The sequence below is a fragment of the Oncorhynchus tshawytscha genome, linkage group LG31, assembly GCF_018296145.1.
Source record: "Oncorhynchus tshawytscha isolate Ot180627B linkage group LG31, Otsh_v2.0, whole genome shotgun sequence".
Lineage (NCBI taxonomy): Eukaryota > Metazoa > Chordata > Actinopteri > Salmoniformes > Salmonidae > Oncorhynchus > Oncorhynchus tshawytscha.
The window spans coordinates 21,818,906-21,842,211 of NC_056459.1; the positions used below are offsets into that span (position 1 = coordinate 21,818,906).

The following is a 23,306-nucleotide window of genomic DNA, read 5'->3' on the forward strand; positions in this document are numbered from 1 at the left end:
CATAGCAGAGAAGGTATGGTGAGATTCGAAATGGTCGGTAATCTGTTTGTTGACTTGGCTTTCGAAGACCTTAGAAAGGCACGGTAGGATAGATATAGGTCTGTAGCAGTTTGGGTCAAGAGTGTCCCCCCCTTTGAAGAGGGGGATGACCGCAGCTGCTTTCCAATCTTTGGGAATCTCAGACGACACGAAAGAGAGGTTGAACAGGCTAGTAATAGGGGTGGCAACAATTTCGGCAGATAATTTTAGAAAGAAAGGGTCCAGATTGTCTAGCCCGGCTGATTTGTAGGGGTCCAGATTTTGCAGCTCTTTCAGAACATCAGCTGAATGGATTTGAGAGAAGGAGAAATGGGGAAGACTTGGGCGAGTTGCTGTTGGGGGTGCAGTGCTGTTGACCGGGGTAGGAGTGGCCAGGTGGAAAGCATGGCCAGCCGTAGAAAAATGCTTATTGAAATTCTCAATTATGGTGGATTTATCAGTGGTGACAGTGTTTCCTATCTTCAGTGCAGTGGGCAGCTGGAATGAGGTGTTCTTATTCGCCATGGACTTTACAGTGTCCCAGAACTTTTTTGAGTTAGTGTTGCAGGAAGCTCATTTCTGCTTGAAAAAGAGGAAGGACTAAAAACAAACAAAATATTACTATTGTAAAATAGATTGTCTGTAAAATGTGTATAAGATGTATAAACTGAAGGTAGAAGCCTAAGTGTTGTTTATTAGTTTACTCCAATTGGGGAAGGGTGGTAAGGGCTTTCGGGGAATAATAAAGGTATATTATTATTATTTTTTTAATTAGGTATGTCTATATAGGTATGTGGTATGTATATGAATATATGGGGCGCCGGGTAGCCTAGTGGTTAGAGCGTTGGACTAGTAAACGGAAGGTTGCAAGTTCAAATCCCCAAGTTGAAAAATCGAGGTACAAATCTGTCATTCTGCCCCTGAACATTTGGGGCAGAACCATCATTGAAAATAAGAATTTGTTCTTAACTGACTTGCCTAGTTAAATTAAGGTTAAAAAAATATGTGTATGTCTATGGGAAAATATATATTTACAAAAAAAATGTATGGAGGATTGTAAATGATGCAGACAATTACATTGACGGAAGCAACAATCTTTCCACAATATTAAGCTTATTAAAAAAAATAGAAGAGTGTGCAAGACGGTATTGAATGTGTCACTGTGTCACTGTGTCACCATTTTCTCTCGACTTGTGTACCTACGTTGTAAACTGTCATTCATAGGCCAGGCTGTAGCAATCTCATGATGGGTATAGGGAAAATCTGTGTTTTTATTGTAATACATGTGAATTATGAGGATTTGTTTGAGGGATGTGTTGCTACAGTACTAAGTAATGGGAACATTAACACTGTGTTAATCATTGGCCATTAGTATTTGGTATTTATAGATGGCAAAATCCTGTTAATGTCCATTTACATAAAAAACATGTACATTCTTCTATTAATGTCTTCATTTGTTGTTGAATGGAAAGTCATGACATGTTACACAGACATTTGCGAGCCACAGCCTTGCCAAAAACAACAGTTATTTTATTAAAACTCTCAGAATATTGGCTCTGTGCCCTGGGACTGGGACCAAAGCAACTATCTCAGAACCTCTATCTGAATATGTGGATAGACAGACACACAAAGAGAAAAACAGGCACACGCATATACACACAGGCCCTAGTTTTGTCACATTTGGGCTACTGTTCAGTTGTGGGGTCAGGTTCCACAAAGAGGAGCCTTAGGAAAATTACAATTGGCTCAGAACAGGGCAGTACGGCTGTCCCTTAAATGTACACGGAGAGCTAACTTTAATCATATGCATGTAAATCTCTCATGGCTCACAGTGGAGGAGAGATTGACTTCATCACTACTTGTTTTTGTAAGAAGTGTTGACAAGCTGAATGCACCGAGCTGTTTGTTTAAACTACTAGTACAGACACCCATGCATACCCCACAAGACATGTCACCAGAGGTCTCTGAACAGTCCCCAAGTCCAGAACAGACTATGGAAGGCACACAGTACTACACAGAGCCATGACTACAAGTAACTCTATTACACATCAGGAGTTACGAATCTTACATACTCCTCTGTGAGGAAGACAGAGCTTCCTTTGTGAGAGCATAGGCTTCAATACGGGTACTACCTTTCCTCCGGCAATATTGTTACCCATTATAAAGGTCACACCTTTTACTGGCAACATAGGACGTACCCCACTTTGAATATTCCACTGATTAACTCAGTGTGTACCTTCACAAAGTGCAATGGCACTGGGACAAAACCCATTTCAATACCCTGAACTAACACACTGGAACCACAGTATGTATTGTCGGATAAGGGCAAAACATCAGATAATATAAACAATATAAGACCAACTCCTGTTGGCGGCTTGGCACGAATAGGCATCCCTTGTTTGTGTTTTAGCAGGAAGCAGTCATTAATCATATGTCCCACCTTATGACAATAGAAACAGGGACGCTCATTTTTCTGGCGTGCTTGATATACTACTGGCCGACTAGGGCTAAAAGTAGACAATTCAGTGGCTCTACTCTCAGTATGAGCCGAAAACACGCTTTTGTACACAGAAGCTTCTGACAGGGAGGATACTTTCTGTTCATTTAGGTAAACTACAATGCGTTCGGGTAAGCAATTTTTAAATTCTTCCAACAAGATTAACTCCCGGGGAGAGTTGAAATCAGTTACCTTGCTAGCAGCATGCCATTTATCAAACAGATTCCCCTTGTCTCTAGCATGTCTTACTAGAAGACTTTCTATGAGACCTAAATCTCTGTCGGTATGCCTCAGGCACAAGCTCATAGGCACGAAGAACAGTAGCTTTGACCCCTTCATAATTCAAACTGTCTTCAAGAGGTAGCGCTGACAAAACCTCTTGGGCTTTACCAGTTAATTTACACTGAAGTAAAAGGCACCATACCTCTTCAGGCCATTTCAATGCAGATTTAAAAAACAGATTTCAATTACACCTTATGGAACAGCGGAGACTGTGAAATGGCACACACACAGGTACAGGCACACACAAGTACATTGTAATATTGTTTTATGGTGGTATTATACATTTTCTATTTTAGATATGTAGTTGTGTAATAATATTATATGATGCACTATTTTGTTTTATTTGTAATGTAAGTGCTTTAATGTGTTTGGACCCCAGGAAAGGTAGCTTCTTCTACCTTGGCAACAGCTAATGGAGATCCCCAATAAATACAAATACTAAGTACACACACACCATAAAGATCCAGCAGCTACAGCACTTGATAGGATAATAACTAGACAATTATTCCTTACTTTTTCATTCCAAACACTTTGAAGAGTTATCATAATCTTCTCTCTAAATCAGTAGTTTATCATTTCCATTCAACATATCACTTTTCCACAGTAGATTATTTCCTTCCAGTAGATCACTCCCTCAGCAGATAATCCAATATGATTAATGAGACATTCTTGTTCTGAGACCAAGCTGCCTCCTTAGGGCCTATATCCCGATATGTGCTATGAGCCTCTCCTGTCACAACACACGCTGGAAGATATAAATCAATAAATATATAAAACCCAATAGGCAAAAAAACCACCCCATTCCTTATATAGTACACTACCTTTGACCAGCGCTCTATGCGCCCTGGTCAAAAGTAGTGCACTACATAGAGAATAGGGTGCCTTTTGGGAGGCTTCCAAAGGTCCCTGGCTGGATCATGGGATGCTTGATGTGTTTTGACACTTGATTTGAGAGGATCTGGATTTGGAGCAAGGCGAGCTGTTATTTAAAACATCCCTGTTGACATAAAAAGTATGGCTGCCATCTCTGTCCTTTGCAAAACTGAGATAATTTTTTAGCCAAAGCTCAGACTTAGTATCTTTGTCAGATATGGCAAATTATGGCATTGACAGGTGGATAAATAATGCTCCTTGTCTTTATAACACTTTGTTTGAATTTAATTTGGGGATTTGACTGACTGCCTTTTGGTTCAAAAACTGGGCACCAACTTGTGTTTGAGTCCTGTCCAGTTCCTCCCTGCAAAATAAACAACCAGTCTTGTCCTTTCTCTGTGGGGTTGAATGCCAGGCTCAAACCAGCCTTGTCCTTTCTCTATGGAGTTGAATGCCAAGCTCAAACCAGCCTTGTCCTTTCTCTGTGGGGTTGAATGCCAGGCTCAAACCAGCCTTGTCCTTTCTCTGTGGGGTTGAATGCCAGGCTCAGACATGTATCACAAATGCTGGCGCTGAGCCAAAGTGTTTGCCACGTGGGAGATAGGCCTGGCGCTGAGCCAAAGTGTTTGGCATGTGGGAGAGAGGCCTTGCCTGCTCATAAGCCTCTGATGCCTGGACAGGTTTTTATTCTTCTAAGAATTTAAAGGGCACAAGTAATGAACTCTGCTGTCAAACCTGACACACTGTCTTTATGAGGCCTACTTTGATTTGTTCCTCTCTGTCCCACTGGGCAAAAACTGGTTGAATCAACATTGTTTCCACGTCATAAAAAAAAGCTCTGTAATAATGTTGAATCAACATGGAAAATTGATTGGACTTGCCAAGGGAATTTTCATCCAACTTTTAACCTCAATCAAATATTTTTGTTGATTTCATGTTGAATTCACATTAGTTGACAACTCAACCAAATGTAAATCAAAACTAGATGTTGAACTGACGTCTGTGCCCAGTGGGGTGTTTTTGGAAGGAGAGAGGTGACACCGACACAAAGGCAGGGATTTAGGATGCTGCCAGGTCTAAAAAAGCAGAGCTCTCCTATGGGCCGACGAAGGACATTCATCACCATCGTCTCTACAACTGAACAAAAGCAGCCTTTCAGGCACTCTGTGTGTAGAGGGGAACAACCACAAGCATCCCTGTGAGATATAGTTGGTTCAGCTTTACCTTGGTTGTATAATAGCCTAACATACTGTAAACTCAACATATTTTTTTGTTGTATTTTTATTTAACAAGGCAAGTCGGTTAAGAAGAAATTCTTATTTACAATGACGGCCTACCCCGGCCAAACCCTAACCTGGGATGACGCTGGGCCAATTGTGCGTCGCCCTATGGGACTCCCAATCACGGCCGGTTGTGATACAGCCTGGAATCGAACCAGGAAAGTTTTGTGGGAATAGTTGCTGTATTTCAAATGGTATTATAATTCCACCCTACAGAATACAGTACCATACCGTATCTTTGGAGCGCCGAAAACCTTTTGACCACAAGTGGGTACATGACATTGTTGTTTCTGGCTCATTAACATATTTTGAGGGGAGCTGCGTTAGAGGCTATATTTATTGCACTCGTGAGTAAGAATTCTGTACCAATGTAACTCCCATGTGGTTATAGTGCTCCATCAATTTAACATGTGTAGGGGACAGATTAGAGTGGCAGCAAGTTGAGCATTTGGCCATGTGCTTTTGGTCTGTTTTGCCCTGTAGTCACTGACAGTTTGGAAGCCTGTGTTAAGGCCTTTAGATGTGCAAAAGATATAAAACACAAAATGTTCATTAATATGTTGTAACGTGTAAACACTTTACCCAGCAGCCAACTTGCTTGCATCAATCACTTGTAATTACAGTAAATAGAATCAGCTCCCCTCAATTAATATAATTAATTCTGATTACGGTAGTGTTGACTTTTGTTCAGTATAATAAAGTACATTTTACGGTGATGTACTGTGTGTCATTACACAGTACTTGCTTTGATACCATATTTATATTACAGTAGATGTACTGTAATATGAAATACATAATTGTACTTGCCACTGAGCGGCCTATAAGTTAGTCAAATTCACAGCAGCCTCTTTACTGTGTGTGTGTGTAGGTGCGCGCGTGTGTGCATGTGTTTAAGGAGTTTCCATTAAAAACCCAATTAGTCAATGTTTGGCAGCAGTAACTGATGGACACATAAGACTGATTATACAGAGGTTGAGGAATTGTCAACGCTTTCAGCAGCTATTTATCACAATCACTCAGAGAGCCTGCAGGTATTTAAATGGCTGTCAGGCAACAGTTCAATTCAATCGCCTTCCTTTCATTCCTCGGATGCATGGAGGATTAAGTTATGGTGTTGATGGTGGAGATTTGGCCTTTTTACACCAACACAATGGTTATTTTACACTGGCTACTTTTCTTCCCGCATTGTGAAAGGAGGATGTTATCTGGAAAACTGTTGTAATTAGGAAATTATACATTTCCGAGTATTAATGGTCTGTGGAAAGTTGGGTGCTTAATTTTAACAATGCATCTATTAAGTAACAGCCACTGTGTTTTTTTTCTGGGTTGTTCTTTAGAATTTTTGTGCCATATGCATACCTTCCATATGGGATGAAGGCAGAGTAGATTCAATCGAGATGTGTGTGTGACGCGGTCAGATCTTTTCCTATCTCCTGGCTCTGTTTTATCAAATGCCAGCAGTTGAAGTATTTGTATTTATTATGGATCCCTATTAGCTGCTGCCAAAGCAGCAGCTACTCTTCCTGTGAGCCAGCAAAATTAAGTCAGTTTATAGAATTTTTAAAATATTACAATAGATTCACAGATTTCACAACACACTGTGTGCCCTCAGGCCCCTACTCGACCACTACCACATACCTACAGTACTAAATCCGTGTGTGTGTGTGTGTGTGTGTGCCAATGTTTGTATTGCTTCACATTCCCCGCTGTTCCATAAGGTGTTTTTTATTCTGTTTTTTAAATCAAATCTTACTGCTACTTGATGTGGAATGGAGTTCCATGTAGTCGTCGCTCTATTTAGTACTATGTGCCTGCCATAGTCTGTCTGGACTTGGGGACTGTGAAGAGACCCCTTGTGGCATGTCTTGTGGGGTATGCATGGGTGTCCGAGCTGTGTGCCAGTGGCTTAGACAGACAGCTCGGTGCATTCAACATGTCAATACCTCTCATAAATAAAAGTACTGATGAAGTCAATCTCTCCTCCACTTTCAGCCAGGAGAGATTGACATGGATATTATTAATATTAGCTCTCTTTCTACATCCAAGGGCCAGATGTGCTGCCCTGTTCTGAGTCAATTGCAATTTTCCTAAGTCACCTCTTTGTGGCACCTGACCACACGACTGAACAGTAGTCAAGGTGCGACAAAACTAGGGTCTGTAGGACCTGCCTTGTTGATAGTGCTGTTAAGGCAGAGCATTGCTTTATTATAGACTTCTCCCCATCTTAGCTACTACTGCATCCATATGTTTTGACCATGACAGTTTACAATTTAGGGTTACTCCAAGCAGTTTACTCATCTCAACTTGCTCAATTTCCACATTATTTAATACAAGATTTGGTTGAGGTTAAGGGTTTAGTGAGTGTTTTGTTCCAAATACAATGCTTTTAGTTTTAGAAATATTTAGGGCTAACTTATTCCTTGCCACCCACTCTGAAACTAACTACAGCTCTTTGTTGAGTGTTGCAGTCATTTCAGTCGCTGTAGTAGCTGACGTGTATAGTGTTGAGTTATCCGCAATACATAGTTACTCTGGTTTTACTCAAAGTCAGTGGCATGTCGTTAGTAAAAATTGAAAATAGCAAGTGGCCTAAACAGCTACCCTGGGGAATTCCTGAAGTCTAACAAGACAGCCCCCACAATCATTTTATCATCAATTTCTCTCAGCCAATAATCAGTCATTTGTGTAAATGCTGTGCTTTGTTGAGTGTCCTTCCCTTTAAGCATCCTGGATTTGTTTTTGTCAATTTGTGCCCCAAAGCTTTTTACTATCATTCTTTATATAATTTCTCTTTGTTTCATAGTGTAGTTTCTTTTTATTTAGTTTAGTCACATGATTTCTTAATTTGCAGTGCGTTTGCCAATCAGTTGGGCTGCCAGACTTAATTACCTTTTGCCTCATCCCTCTCAACCATACAAGTTTTCAATTTCTCATCAATCCGAGGGGATTTAACAGTTTTTACAGGCCATCAGACTGTTAAACAGCCATCACTAACACAGAGTGGCTGCTGCCAACATACAGACTCAATCTCTAGCCACTTTAATAATTCATAATTGGATGTAATAAATGTATCACTAGTCACTTAAACAGTACCACTTTATGTAATGTTTACATACCCTACATTACTCATCTCATATGTATATACTGCACTCTATACCTTCTACTGCCTCTTGCCTATGCCGTTCGGCCATCGCTCATCCATTTATTTATATGTACATATTCTTAATCATTCCTTTACACTAGTGTGTATAAGGTAGTTGTTGTGAAATTGTTAGATTACTTGTTAAATATTGCTGCACGGTCGGAACTAGAAGCACAAGCACATTTCGCTACACTCGCATTAACATCTGCTAATCATGTGTATGTGACCAATAAAATTTGATTTGATTTGAGGTTAGCACTTGGTGGTCTATAGCTGCTTCCCACAAGAATGGGCTTTATGTGAGGCAGATGAACCTGTAGCCATATTACTTCAACAGTATTTAACATTAGATCGTCTCTAAGCTTTACAGGAATGTGGTTCTGAATACAGACAGCAACACCGCATCCGTTGGCATTTCTGTCTTTTCGGTAGATGTTATAACCATGTATTGCTAACACTGTATCATCAAAGGTATTATCTAAGAGTTTCAGAGATAGTCAGAATATGAATGTCATCTGTTACAAGCAAGTTATTGACTTCATGGACCTTGTTTCTCAGGCTACATATTTTAGTATGGCCTATTTTTTAGCACTTTTCTGGGTTGCTTGATTGTTTTTAATGCTTTACTGGGAAGCTTGTCAGAGGTGGACTTACTCATGTTGTTTACATTGGAGCTGATAGTGCAGAGTGAGCTGCATAATGTGGTCTTACTCTTTCACACCGCCTCAGTGCTAACAGTGTGACTCTGGTTTATAGGCTCATGAATACTGCTCACAATAGCTGTAGGATAAACAGATGCATTCGGTGCAATTAGGGGTACATAAATTAAATTACTTCCATTGTGTTTGCCAATGCCCCTAAGATCATGTACATTTGATGCAGCATTATGACGAGTCATTGTCACAATGGTAGGGATTAACTGAGCTGGTCTTGGATCATTTACCAGTCGTTGTTTCAACGCAGCCTTGAAATGTGCGGACAGAGTCCAGGAGCCAAGATGATTTGGATGGACATCTGTCATTCCTGTAAAGTATCTTCTGTTTCCAGAAGGTGTCAAAGTTATCAATAAAAGTGACTCCAGCAGAAGTCTTTTAGCCAAATGTGTAATGCCAGCAGTCTGCTGAATCTTTCACACCCGCGGCCCAACGATGGTACTGGATCTGAAATTATTGGCAGGTTTTTGGAGTCTTTTAATGCTAAAATCAGAGGAGGGAATCTCTAAGCCATCGTGGCTGACTGGGATTTTCTCAAAGTGAGCTCCTAAACAGAATTTAAGAGTTGAGCTCTTTCCCTCGTGAACATGTGGGAGCCAAAACCACATTTCAAACAAAACAATTTGTCTGACGCAATAACATGCAGGCAGTCCACTATGGCCGACCATCTCTCTCTCTCTCTCTCTCTCTCTCTCTCTCTCTCCATCTCGCTCTCTCTCTCCATCTCGCTCTCTTCCCCTTCTAGCCTCGTTTATACCTGGCGCTAACATGCATCCTTTGTCAAGATCTTGTCCACATTCTGTTGTGTCCACATTTTCAGAAATATGTGTACACATGGTATTAACTGTGTCTCGTATCCATCTACTGTGTCCTCATTGTGACCAGATTTCCTGATCCCTCCCTGTATGCAAATTATTTGACAGATATATTCTTTCAAAATAATATGTATTTAAGACACATTTTGATGCCATAAGTCAATGGTGATAACTGTCAATGATTTTAATGGCTGACATAATGATGATTTAAATGTTTTCACAGTCTAGATCCATCAACACTTGTAAGATATACAGACACAATTGCATGCCTGACTACCTCAGGAGGTGGTCAGGAAGACCTGATCACAATCACATCACAATGCGTCTTTTAATCGTCTACACCCATCTAAAATGTTTGGCACAATCAGAATGTGGACAAGATCAGGACAAAGGACGCATGTTAGAACCAGTTATAAACAGGGCTCCTGTCTCACTCACACTACCTCTCTCCCTCTCTCCCCCACTCTCTCTCTGCATCTGGGATCAACTACTACAGACTATGAAGTACAGGGGAGGTCAGCGGAGATGAGCAAGCGGTCCAAGACTGTGGATAATGACAACCCTTGGTCAGAGCTAAAGGAGCTTCAACTGACCTCGGGTCAGATCTATTTATATTCCAGCGCCAAAACACATCTGGCTGCTGACAGGCTGACTTATAGCTTAGTGTGCCAAATACAAATTGTCCTGGTCACGGCCAAAGCTTCTGCATCCAAATGATCTGGCCTTTCTTTTCCCCATACGAAGAGTGTGCGCTGGTGCACGTCTCTCCAGAGTGGGAGAGCGAGGGAGAGCGGTAGTGTGAGTGAGACAGGAGCCCCGTTTATAACTGTTTTTTTAAAGCAATGGATTTGTGAAGAAAAAGGAAAAGAGTTTCCAGCAGATTTCTTAAACCAGTCAGTTCCTGTTAAATCATGAAAGGAATAGAATAAGTGTGCACTTCATTGGGAAGAAAGAACAGAGAATTGGGACACAGGGATCTAGGCTGATAGTTCTGAGGTGAAAAGGGGGGTGGCCGGTGAGCCACTGACTCTGACCTCAATGGACCTAGATGAAAGGGTGAAATTCAAAGTTTAAGACATCGGTCTGGAATTTGAGGAATGTGAGAGAATCACTCCGTGTAGATTGCGTCAGTGGAATAGCATTTTTTCTTGCTCTTGGAGTAGAGAGAGATGTGGATGTAATATTTTCCACACAAAAGCTTAGACTGCCAACCATTTGCCACTATTTGACTGTACATTTAGCCTAATAAATATATTTTCCATCCATTCCCCTATGTCTCTGTTGGATGTTAAACTCTAATGTTTTAATATGCATGATGGCAGTACAGAGGGTCAAATGTCAGAAGAAGGAATAATCCACAGAGGAGGAGAGAACCTCTACATTAATCTCCCCCACAATGCCTTGCTTTCTCCTGCCTGTTGGAGCCATGACACTGACCTAAAACTGATTGGTCTCGCCTCTTTGGTCCCTCTCAGACAGGGGCATTAAATCCTCAGATACACCTCCACTTTGCTGTCAGGTCACGCTCGGTTTAGGTCCACACATGGGTGGAAAGTAAATTTCAGAGAAAATGAGAAATACAGTTGACAGTCTGCTTGTGCTATCATGCCAACTCTGTGTCACTCATTGGCATGTCACAAATTGTATGGACCAAGTACACAGTCTGCATTGAAATGCACTTGCAGTGAACCAGAGTGTAGTATTTTAGCTAATACGGCAGTTCAGATAAGTACCCATCTATCTCGGAACCTGACGAGTACAGACATGTATCCATGGCTACCAGAATATATGCATTCTAAATTCAAAGTTGAATAGGGAAGAAAAGTTATTGCTGCGGTGGTCCATTTCTCAGAAAAGCAATAAAGCAATGATCTTCCTGGAATGTTTGCAGTTGAATAATTCTTGAAGGTAGCCAGTGGAAACTAAGACACTTTCCTGTCCTCTGTAGACCTTAAGAGCTACACTGGTTGTTAGTCATTTCTTAGAGAAATGCAAATGAGATTTCAAACCTTTTGCAATTTTGCTAAATCCCAAGTTTTGCCCAATCTGTTAGTACATAACTAATCACATTTGTATAAAGACACTATGTGGTCTATATTGTATGCACAATGAATATGTACTTTTTATGGATACTAAAATATAAATCTACAATCTTTCCACTTGATATCTAATTTACAGTGCTATTACACACAATTTACGGTGTAAAAACATCATGATTACAGGGCTGTACACCATTACACGGAGTCTGTATCAGATACAGCTGCCTGAGGGCTGTGTTTTTACATGCACTAAACCAGAGAGGCGGATCTACTTTCACAGGGGCTCAGTAAAAACAAACAGCATAAAAATTGACCGTAGAAACAGCCCTATAATGACCAGGTAATGGGTGTTGCCGTGGCGATAAGAGATCGCATCTGTGCCATTTAGGAGAATGAGCTGGCTCAGGCTGGCAACGCTGCTTATAATGGTCTGGGACTGGCAACCCGTAGTTACAGTACTCTCCTGGATATAAAGGCTGGCATTATATCCACTGTGCCATTAGGAGCCGCTGCATGTGTGTTTGTGTTTCTGTGTGCCCGCTTACGCAGGTGTCCTGCCATATGCTGTAATCACTAGTTCTAATTACAGACAGACACCCATTAAGACCACTTAATGGGTGTCTGTCACCAGCTGGACTGCCTGGCTGGCTGCACCTCTCAGGCTCATAGATACATATGTCGGATCTTAATTTGACCCCTTTCGTTGCAGGAAGAAAAGATTCCTGCAGCAGGAGGATTTGAATATCTGAAGAAATATTTTGAATCGCTGCCAGGGGTCAGCTGTATATACAATGTTCACTGTACCTACATTGTACCTAATGTAGGCTACAGAGAGTCTCCTGTGAATTTTTATGTGGATTATAATAAATGTACATATTTGTAGGGGGTAGATGCATTTTTCGTTAGGGAAAATCTGTTGTTTTAGATCAACTGTTTTATTAAATGTTAAGGTTTCCTCAATCCCTGTGGGGTCCAGCATTTACAGCCACACATAACCAAGGGTCGAGTTTGAATCCGGCCATTTGACTCATGGATGAACGTCTAATTTTCATGCATTAATAGTATAGTAACAGGGTTAGTTCTGTGTGGTTACAAGGTTAAAAAAAAAACTCAAAGGTTAACGGATTAGGCATTAATTCTGAGTGGTTAAGGTTAGTACTAGGACTATGGTTTGGGGAATGCTTCAAATAAAATTATTTAAAACAACATGTATCTATGTATCATCAGTATTCATAGTATTCTTAGTTCTTTCTCAAGCATTGTGAACTGCCGTAGTGCAGTGGTCTAAGCACTGTACTTCAGTCTCCGAGCCTCATCAGTTTGCGTCTAGTAGTACTTGAGCCTAGGTTAGGCCCACAAGGAAATGTAATTTACTTCCATGTGTTCAAGTAGTAAAAAGAATAGTCTGATCATTTAAACATCAAGGAAAAGTGTCTCAGCTCAACGAAATCGTCTTTGGATAGGCTTATTTGCATAAACGTCTTGTCAGCTTTACGAAATGAAATATTAAAGCCACACAATACAAGCTTTCAATCCACACCAAAGACTATATCGACAAATTATATATAGGCTAAAATGTGTACGAGCATCCACACTGGAGGAAAGTTTATTGTTCTATAGTAGGCCTACATCTGTCAATCAACTGATGGCCCAAGTCAGCTCATCATCTCAGCCAGAGAAACAAACAGTAGCCTATTATCATTTTTCACACAATTCATTATGTGTTTATGCTAATGTGTAGCCGCAGAATGTAGCCTATTGGAATATAATCAAATAACAAGGGGCCTATTGCAATCATCGATGGCACTAGATTATCTGATGTCTCGTTAAACCATCAATACGTGCTAAATTGCAACCATTATTGAACTTGCAAACTTTCTCTATTTGACGAGCAGAAAAAAAGTATTACATTATTTATTATTTCCATATTTGAAATGTGTAAATCTAGTCCATCAGGGATTGAGTCATTTTATCAGAAGGGCACAGGCCAGAATCAAACCCACACCAATATGGTAGGCCTATGTGTGAGCACTGAAGGCAGAAACCCTAATCACTAGACCACACCAGGCCATGACAGAACGACATTTGACCTTAGAATATACAGTTGAAGTCGGAAGTTTACATACACTTAGGTTGGAGTCATTAAAACTCATTTTCAACCACTCCACAAATGTCTTGTTAACAAACTATAGTTTTGGCATGTCGGTTAGGACATCTACTTTGTGTATGACACACTACATTTTTCCAACAATTGTTTACAGACAGATTATTTCACTTATAATTCACTGTATCACAATTCCCACTGGTCAGAAGTTTACATACACTAAGTTGACTGTGCCTTTAAACAGCTTGGAAAATTCCAGAAAATTATGTCATGACTTTAGAAACTTCGGATAGGCTAATTGACATCATTTGAGTCAATTGGAGGTGTACCTGTGGATTTATTTCAAGGCCTACCTTCAAACTCAGTGCCTCTTTGCTTGACATCATGGGAAAATCCAAATAAATCAGCCAAGACCTCAGAAAATATTTTGAATACTATTTGCACTCAGGTCTAATTTGACTCAGTACTCACTGTAGCGTCCCTTCACTCTGGAAGAGCATCAACACAAGATCAAAACCATGGAGAACGTGTGACTAGATTTGATTTATAAAGCACAAAGGATCGGGGCCATAGAGATTAGAGAATATACATAGGCCTATGACTGGATCAGTGCCATAGTATAAAAGCAAAGATCAGAACCACCCAAAATATAGACTTGAGCTGTGAAGGATCAAATCAAAGTAGAATATGTAAACTTGATAATTGAGTCGATTTCGAAAAATGTTGAATTGGATAAGAACCATGCAAGATAGAATTCCTGGATCAGGACCATATAACATACAGAACACTTCCTGGATCAGGACCATATAACATACAGTACACTTCCTGGATCAGGACCATATAACATACAGTACACTTCCTGGATCAGGACCATATAACATACAGAACACTTCCTGGATCAGGACCATATAACATACAGTACACTTCCTGGATCAGGACCATATAACATACAGTACACTTCCTGGATCAGAGAGTAAAGCAACCAAGTCAGGATAGATCTTGGGCCAGGTATAATACTGTTATAAAGTCTTTGATTACCTGAACAGCACCACCTCCCTGCTCTACCAGGGCCCTGGGGTGAAGTTTTCCCTAGGTACAGATCTAGGATCAGCTTCCCCACCCCAAATACTAACCTTAAGCGTTTAGTGGGGTAAATGCTAAACTAACCGAAGAACAGCATCTACAGTGTATTTCATCCTACACCAGGCAGACCAGACCAGTGACTAAAGGTTATTGTAGTATGAGAATCCCATGGTCCCGTTACAGAAGTTAATTACACAGTAAATAGCTGTGCTCTCTTAACTCTCTCACCACAATTACGCCATTGAATTTGGTCAAGGATCTAAATGTTCCTATTATTATGAATGTTGAAATCACTAAGAAAGCAATAGACATTATGCGTGTGCCAGAAATCATTATTTAGGGTTTATCCAGCTGACATATTTGAAAAGCGTTGAGGAATATGAATGTGAGGAAGGATCAGCAAGAGATAATGATTTGATGACTTCTACAGATGGAGTCCCTCATGGCAGCCTATTCCCTATATAGTGCACTACTACCCTATAGGTCCTGGTTAAAAGTAGTGCCCTACGTCGGGGATAGGGTGCCATTTGGGAGGCTACTGGGGAGTCTTTGGATTGCGCTCTGCCAGCGGGAGTGCCAACATTGTATGGGAATGCAGTGGATAAGACATTTGATGAGATGCTTGAGGGCTCCTGTTTGTAAAAAAGCAGATGTTATGGCATCATGGCGTATAGCCTTGGTGCCGCAGAGTGACCTAAACACAAGTAACCCCATAGCTTATGGTTAACAATCATATTGGATTGTGGTGGACTTGGAACTTTTTGAAGGTGTTTAAGGGGAAATTGAAATGGCATTCCAACCGACACGTTCCCTGTTTGTGTTTATTCCTGTGCTGGTGTTGGTTTGACTATGAAGACGGACATCTGTATGTTAACACACAGTCCAATAACACAGTAAAGGTAACATAGCTTTCTAGCCAACACTGACCACAAGGCTGATGTCATCTGTATTCCTACAAATCATCTACCTTCTTTAAAGTTCACCAGACATTATCCACCTATTTTGTAACATCAATGAATAATTTCAGTGTAGGACATACACCCTGGAATCCTTGATTAATTTACAGAAGGAAATTTACGATGAACATGTCAGGTTTCCTATTACTTTAAGATCTGCTAGACCAACTGCTTTACAAGACTTTACTGTAGTTAATTAGCATCTCCTTATTTTGTCTCCTGATGTAGTGTATGTTATTTTTATAGACTTAATTTATTATCCCACATTTATCTATACAACTGCATGGTCCTCGTCTTCCTGTCTATACATCAATTAATTATCCGACATTCATAAAAGTTCAAATCATTTCAACTTCTGACACAAAGAAATCATGGAGAAAGGACGGTTGTAGTGTGTTTAATTTAGACACATTCCTAGTAAAAAGGAAGGGACTATGGGTTCGCTCCAAACCAAAAGTCCCTGTTGTTTATGCCATTTGTTTCTCAAAGATAATGACTCAACTCATTTTTAGGCAAGCAGTGTTGCATCTGTTATTACTGCGTCATCCTGTGTCATTTTGTGGACACTGACAGTTTCAGTTTTTGTGAAATTACACCTCAATCTACTGAGAGGATGTTGAGCTACAATACAATACAACATCAAACCAAGAAAGACAAGCTGATCCAAAAAGTAATCATCATATTTAAAATGATCTATATATCAAATCAAATGTTATTTGTCACATGCTGTGAAAACAACAGGTGTAGGTAAGAACACCTACTTTCTGCATGACGCAAGCCATCTTTCCAACAGTTGTCTACAGACAGATTATTTCACTTATAATTCACTGTATCACAATTCCAGTGGGTCAGAAGTTTACATACACTAAGTTGACTGTGCCTTCAAACTGCTTGGAAAATCCCAGAAAATGATGTCATGGCTTTAGAAGCTTCTGATAAGCTAATTGACATCATTTGAGTCAATTGGAGGTGTACCTGTGGATTTATTTCAAGGCCTACCTTCAAACTCAGTGCCTCTTTGCTTGACATCATGGGAAAATTAAAAGAAATCAGCCAAGACCTAAAATAAAAATAATTGTAGACCTCCACAAGTCTGGTTCATCCTTGGGAGCAATTTCCAAATGCCTGAAGGTACCACGTTCATCTGTACAAACAATAGTATGCAAGTATAAACACCATGGGACCAGGCAGCCGTCATACCTCTCAGGAAGGAGACGCGTTCTGTCTCCTAGAGATGAACGTACTTTGGTGCGAAAAGTGCAAGTAAATCCCAGAATAACAGCAAAGGACCTTGTGAAGATGCTGGAGGAAACGGGTACAAAAGTATCTATATCCACAGTAAAACGAGTCCTATATTGACATAACCTGAAAGGCCGCTTAGCAAAGAAGAAGCCACTGCTCTAAAACCGCCATAAAAAAAGCCAGACTACGGTTTGCAACTGCACATGGGGACAAAGATCGTACTTTTTGGAGGAATGTCCTCTGGTCTGAAGATAGAAAAATAGGACTGTTTGGCCATAATGACCATTGTTATGTTTGGAGGAAAAAGGGGGAGGCTTGCAAGCTGAAGAACACCATCCCAACCGTGAAGCACAGAGGTGGCATAATCATGTTGTGGGGGTGCTTTGCTGCAGGAGGGACTGGTGCACTTCACAAAATAGATGGCACCATGAGAAGGAAAATTATGTGGATATATTGAAGCAACATCTCAAGACATCAGTCAGGAAGTTGAAGCTTGGTCGCAAATGGGTCTTCCAAATGGACAATGACCCCAAGCATACTTCCAAAGTTGTGACAAAATGGCTTAAGGACAACAAAGTCAATGTATTAGAGTGGCCATCACAAAGCCCTGACCTCAATCATATAGAATATTTGTGGGCAGAACTTGAAAAAGCGTATGCGAGCAAGGAGGCCTACAAAACGGACAATTTTTGTATGTAAATTCTTGTATGTAAATTTAAAGGCAATGCTACCAAATACTAATTGAGTGTATGTAAACTTCTGACCACTGGGATTGTGATGAAAGAAATAAAAATTTGAAATAAATCATTCTCTCTACTATTATTCTGACATTTCACATTCTTAAAATAAAGTGGTGATCCTAACTGACCTAAGACAGAGAATTTTTACTAGGATTAAATGTCAGGAATTGTGAAAAACTGAGTTTAAGTGTATTTGGCTAAGGTGTATGTAAACTTCCGACTTCAACTGTAGTTAAAATTAGATGATTAAGGTGTGGTAACTATATTTTGAACATCTTTGTTTGTCTTTTTATTCATTTTTATTTAATTCACTTTGATAATTAGGAAATGATAAAGCCACAAACCAGTTCCCCATACAGCTACCAGTTAGTGCCACGACACCGCTCATTTGGGAAAGAAATGTAAGGATGTTTTGCCTGAGTGTTGTTCATTTATTAACGTCTGCATAAGTTACTGCCTAGATCCACTAGCCTGGACAACCGGACGACGGGTCTGGAACTGCGAGCCACAGCCGGGACCTCCCCTGTCCATTCTGGTGGTGGTTGGCAGCTTGCATAAATCCTACCAGGTTGACGATAAGACTGTGATTTTAGTTGTCTAAACGAGTTCATAGTAAATCCTGATACCTTGCCTCGTAACTAGCTACGCCCCGGTGTACCCAGAGAGTGTGTCATAAAGATAGAAAAGCTCCTTTCTACCCTAGGGTATAAACATGTGAGTTTAGAATTGACCTAGTAGACTAAGTTGACCATGAGCTGCAGCTGAGGTCTACGACTAGTCATGACCCCGAAACACAACACGAGGTTGTTGAAGACAAAGGAAACCTCTTAACAATCAATGCTACAGTTGAGTACTGTATCTAAGAAGGTGAATTCAAGCAGGACCACCCGGTTATTCTTTTCAAGTCACCGGTTGTCTACACGGCCCTCCTTCCCACGCTTGGAGCGTCGACATGGCTGAGTAGCCTCCTCAGAAGCCCACTCTCACAGAATGAGTGCAAGGAAACATACAACTTAGAAAAAGCACATTGTGACATCTTGTGGACAATCATAGACTTACACCCGATAACGAAGGAGATGGCCATCGAAAGAACAAGGTGTGTCGGCCTAACCTATGCCAGTAAGCAGAACTTGGCACACAAACGATACTCAACGAAAACCTTCAACATGTAAATACAGGCATCACAATTCTTACCCATAAGAGTGGCAGTTCAGGGCAAGGTGTTAGTACTAAAACTAACCATAGTTTACAAATGATCCAGGTGTTGCTTTTCTCTCTTGCTCTTTCTCTCTCTCTCTCTCTCTTTAAAAACCTCTTGTGACTAGGGGGCAGTATTTTCATTTTTGGAAAAATAACGTTCCCAAAGTAAACGGGATATTTTGTCAGGACAAGATGCTAGAATATGCATATAATTGACGGCTTAGGATAGAAAACACTCTAAAAATATTGTCTGTGAGTATAACAGAACTGATATTGCAGGCGAAAGCCTGAGAAAAATCCAATCCGGAAGTGCCTCATGTTTTGAAAGCTCTGCGTTCCAATGCATTCCTATTGAGCAGTGAATGGGCTATCAACCAGATTATTTTTTCTACGTATTCCCCAAGGTGTCTACAGCATTGTGACGTAGTTTTACGCCTTTATGTTGAAGAATACCCGTAAGCGGCTACATTGTGTAAGTGGTCACCTGATGGCTCTCAGAGTGATTCTCGCGTAAAATACAGAGGTAGCCATTTTTCCAATCAGTCCTACTGAAAAACCAATTGTCCCGGTGGATATATTATCGAATAGATATTTGAAAAACACCTTGAGGATTTATTATTAACAACGTTTGCCATGTTTCTGTCGATATTATGGAGCTAATTTGGAATAATTTTCGGCGTTGTCGTGACAGAAATTTCCGGTCGATTTCTCAGCCAAATGTGAAGAACAAACGGAGCTATTTCACCTACAAAAACAATATTTTTGGGAAAAAAGGAACATTGGCTTTCTAACTGGGAGTCTCGTGAGTGAAGACATCCGAAGCTCATCAAAGGTGAACTATTTAATTTGATCGCTTTTCTGATTTTCGTGACCAAGTTACCAAGTTACCTGCTGCTAGCTGGACATAATGCTATGCTAGGCTATCGATAAACTTACACAAATGCTTGTCTTGCTTTGGCTGTAAAGCATATTTTGAAAATCTGAGATGTCAGGGTGATTAACAAAAGGCTAAGCTGTGTCTCAATATATTTCACTTGTGATTTTCATGAATAGGAATATTTTCTAGTAATATTTATGTCTGTTGCGTTATGCTAATTAGTGTCAGTCGATGATTACGCTCCCGGATCCGGGATGGGGTGTCACTAAAGGTTAAATCTCCATCTTGTGAGTGTGTGTGTGTGTTTGGGTGTCAGTGCAAGTACTGTATATTTGAGTGTGTGGCAGGAAGGAGAGGACCATCCTCAGTGAATTTCTTAAAAATAAAAACATCATTTTTTACATAGAACTATACTAAATATATTCACGTCACCAAATATATAATTAAAAAACACAGTAGCCTCAGCAGCGCTCTGTAGGGTAGCACCATGGTGTAGCTGGAGCTAGCTTCTGTCCTATGCTTTTATTAACTTAAATACAAAACCTAGGAGGCTCATGGTTCTCACCCCCTTCCACCCCTAGCTAGCACAGCAGTGCATAAAATGTTGTGAGTAGTTGACTCAAAGAGAGAGAAAGACAATAGTTTAACAGTTTTGAACAAATATATTTCTTCCAAAATTAAGGAGAAGCAAAAGAGAGAGAGCTAGCTTTATTTCGTAGTATATATTTTTTCCCTTTTACTTTCACTTACTTAGCTAGCATCAAATGCAGCTAGCTAGTTTAGCCTACTCAAACACCAGTCTCAAACAGAGAGGGATGCTATGTTAGCTAGCCTGTTGAGTGTAGGGGGCAGTATTTTGATGATGGACGTACCCAAATGAAACTGCCTATTTCTCAGGCCCAGAATCTAGAATATGCATATAATTGTCAGATTAGGATAGGAAACACTCTAAAGTTTCCAAAACTGTCCAAATATTGTCTGTGAGTATAACAGAACTGATATTGCAGGCAAAAACCTGAGGAAAATCCAACAAGGAAGTGCCTAAGAGAAACAAATCACCCTGCTCCATTGCATGCCTTCCCTTCATTTAAAGGGATATCAACCAGATTCATTTCTCTATGGCTTCCACATGGTGTGAACAGTCTTAAGACATAGTTTCAGGCTTTTATTCTGAAAAATGAGCGAGAATTATCACATCGCGTCAGTGGATGGCTGGCAGACATTTTCTCTCTCTCTCCTATTGAAAAAGCTATGGTCCGGTTGAAATATTATCGATTATTTATTGTAGAAACAACCTGACGATTGATAATAAAAAACATTTGACATGTTTCTACGAACTTTACGGATACTATTTGGAATTTTGGTCTGCCCGTCATGACCTGCACGAGCCTATGGATTTCTGAACAAAATGCGCCAACCAAATGGAGGTTTTTGAATATAAAAAGAATCTTTATCGAACAAAAGGAACATTTAATTGTGTAACTGGGAGTCTCGTGATTCATTTTATTGCTTTTTTGACTTTCGTGACCAATCTACTTTGCTGCTAGCTGTTTTGTCTGCTGAGAGAGATGTCCTAACATAAACGCTTGGATAGCTTTTGCTGTCAACCTTTTTTGAAATCTGACATGCCAGGTGGATTAACAACAAGCTAAGCTGTGTTTTGCTATATTGCACTTGTGATTTCATGAAAATTAAATATTTTTAGTCATTTAATTTGAATTTGGCGCTCTGCAATTCAGCGGATGTTGACGAAAAGGATCCCGCTAACGGGATGGGTGCTCCAAGAAGCTAGCTGACTATGGCTATCAAACACTTGAACTCTTCCAAGTCAAGGTAAGCTTTTGGATTTATAAACGTACTGCCACCGGGGCGCGCCACTGTATCTGCTAAACTGCTTGCTGCTGACTGTACACTGTACTGCATGATTGTAGCGGGTTTACTAATGCGTTAGTTATAGTAGAGCTATGGTGAATGATTGTTATGTGACAATGATGTGTAGCTCTTAGTGGTCATGATATGAAGGTTTCGTAAATCTGAGCATTGTCAGATTGTCTGTTCATAAATTCAGAGCGTGTCGCTTTCGGGAGCGTTCAGTAGGGTTGATCCGAGCATTTGGACCTCATAAACTACAGTCAAGCACCAAAGCTAACTGGCTAAAGTTGGCTAGCTACTTCCAGACACAAACCTCACTCTGACCTTTTTACTCGCCCTAGCAGAGCTGGTTATGCTGTTATCATGTTATCTAGAGTGTTAGTGACTAACTGTGCAGCTAGCAACAATGTAATTATATATTTTTGCCAACGTTTACTGACACCAGTTAAATTCAACGGGTGTTGCGCATTCATAAATTCATCAGTTATTCTGCACTCAAGGCACACAGACGAGAGTGCTCTGAAATCGAAGCAGATAGCCGGAGTGAATTTACAAATGCACCTCTTGATTAGTCTAATATTTCTCTCAACCTGTGCACCTGCATTGTAAACTTTCTTTCATAGGCTAGGTTGTAGGTATAGGGAAAATTCTAGTATCATATATTAGCCTAAACCTGGCGATGTTACATTGAGCTGGGTGAATGGAATATGAATGACTGTCATCGAATATGCTGTAATAGAAATAAGGCCATGCTCAAAAATAATCGTCCTCCCTCATCTTAAACGGCTCCGACCGCCACTGGTGTGTGGGTAGAGTTCAGTGTGTGTGCATAGTCAGTGCAAGAGAGGTAGTGCAAAAAAGGGCCGATGCAGGAAGACCGGGTAGCCATTTTATGAACTATTTATCAATCTTGTAGGAGTCTGTTGGCTTGGGGGTAGAAGCTGGTAATGGTCCCGTTGGTTCCAGACTTGATGCATTGGTACCGCATGCCATGTGGTAACAGAGAGAACAGTCTGTGGCTTGGGTGGCCGGAGTCTTTGACAATATTTTGGGCCTTCCTCTGACACCGCCTGGTATAGAGGTCCTGGATGGCAGGGAGCTCGGCCACAGTGATGTACTGGGCCATACTCACTACCCTTTGTAGCGCCTTGTGGTCGGCTGCCAAGCAGTTGCCATACCAATCGGTTATGCAGCCAGTCAAGATGCTCTTGATGGTGCAGCTGTAGAACTTTTAGAGGATCTGAGTGCCCATGCCAAATATTTTCAGCATCCTGAGGGGGAAGAGGTGTTGTCGTGCCCTCTTCACACCTGTGTTGGTGTGAATGGATCATGATAGGTCCTTAGTGATGTCTACACCGAGGAATGTGAAGATCTCAACCCACTCCACCACAACCCCGTAAATGTCCCTCTGTTTCCTGTAGTCCACGATCAGCTCCATTGACTTACTGACATTGAGGAAGAGGTTGTTGTTTTGGCACCACACTGACAGGTCTCTGACCTCCTCCCTATAAGCTGTCTCATCGTGGTTGGTGATCAGCCCTACCACCGTCGTGACGTCAGCAAATTTAATGAT

The 23,306-nt window shown here is 40.7% G+C and overlaps 1 protein-coding gene across 1 annotated transcript in view; it reads left to right on the forward strand.

The window, feature by feature from the left end:
- The first annotated feature begins 2,524 nt into the window (after positions 1 to 2,524).
- LOC112229512 (src-like-adapter) overlaps positions 2,525 to 23,306 on the forward strand; it is a 37,694-nt gene continuing 16,912 nt past the window's right edge. The window contains exon 1 of the mRNA XM_024395375.2: positions 2,525 to 2,646. The gene's annotated coding sequence lies outside the window, so the exon portion shown is untranslated. The remainder of the gene's footprint in view (positions 2,647 to 23,306) is intronic.